The sequence below is a fragment of the Trachymyrmex cornetzi genome, unplaced genomic scaffold, assembly GCF_001594075.2.
Source record: "Trachymyrmex cornetzi isolate Tcor2-1 unplaced genomic scaffold, Tcor1.1 scaffold1947, whole genome shotgun sequence".
Classification (NCBI taxonomy): domain Eukaryota; kingdom Metazoa; phylum Arthropoda; class Insecta; order Hymenoptera; family Formicidae; genus Trachymyrmex; species Trachymyrmex cornetzi.
The window spans coordinates 38,557-39,781 of NW_017296577.1; the positions used below are offsets into that span (position 1 = coordinate 38,557).

Genomic DNA, 1,225 nt, shown 5'->3' on the forward strand with positions numbered 1-1,225 from the left:
TTTGTGACCACGATGTGAATCTCCATCTTTTTGCGTTTTTGTTTATACATTCTCGAATTCTTTTCTAATAAGATTATTACGGTTTTACTGCTGAGAATTTTCAAATATATCTAATTTATTAACTGGCAACATTATAACACAGAGCATGAAGAATACTGTTAAGTATATAGATTTTCGATAATAATTTAGTTACCGTACATTGAGAATGACCTAATCGGTGTCGAAATGTATGTGTAATTATTTTTGTGTTAAATTAAAATTTTTTGTTACATTACCAGCTCTTTGCCCTACATTTATTCTAAATTGTTTTATACTTATTAAATTTCAAAGTATGCATTATGCTTTAATTATTAAAAAAAAATAATACAAAAAATTTTATAGTTAAATGTACTTAATTCTAAGAGTTTGAATATTTGAGACTCATTGTGCCCCGGTCTCTCCTATAAGTAATGTGAATTACAGATTTTCAATACTAATAGTGATTATTGGAATGGAGTCTAAAATATAAAACATAAAATATTTTTTAAGAAATAAAAATAAGAAATTAAACATTTTATATAATTGTATTTATTGCATTTAGGATAAAAAAAATTTGTTGTTTTTTAAATAAATTAGTTATTTTCCAAAAAAATTATACAAGGTTTTAATTTATAGAAATCGAAACATATTAAGCTATTACAACTGGGTGAGAATTTCGCACTTCGAATCAGTGGCGGAAAGCCATTGGTCATGGAATTCATAAAAAGTATAGAAAACAACATTAAGAAAATGCAAAGTTCAGTACACAATAACATCAGAAATCATTCGGTAGCAATAATTAAAAAATTACTATCTTTTAAATATAACAATAATTGGATTAATTGTACGATTAAAAAATTGTTACAATGCACACAACAATTTCTAAAAAATAACCGAAACATTATAATTACCAAGGCTGACAAGAGCAACATAACAGTAGTGTCACGTCCTGGGACGCGTGTGTGCGGATGCCCCTCGGACGCGGCGTGGGCTCGTCCGACGACGGCTCGGCGTGATTCCAGCCCCGAGCGGCAAGGGCGGTAATCACGGTTCGCGAGGTTAAGAGAGGGAGATAACGATCACAAAGAGAGAGAAAAAAAAACTAGTTCGCATAGATTAAGACGTTCTTTTATTCGGTAATCTCCATAGGAAATCGCGAGTAGATACGAATTGTCCGGTGACCGACTCTATGCGATGGACCGTCGGC

At 31.5% G+C, this 1,225-nt stretch overlaps 1 pseudogene; it reads right to left on the minus strand.

Moving 5' to 3' along the window:
* The window catches only part of LOC108759574 (probable multidrug resistance-associated protein lethal(2)03659), a 40,678-nt pseudogene that overhangs the window by 37,324 nt on the left and 2,129 nt on the right, over positions 1 to 1,225 (minus strand).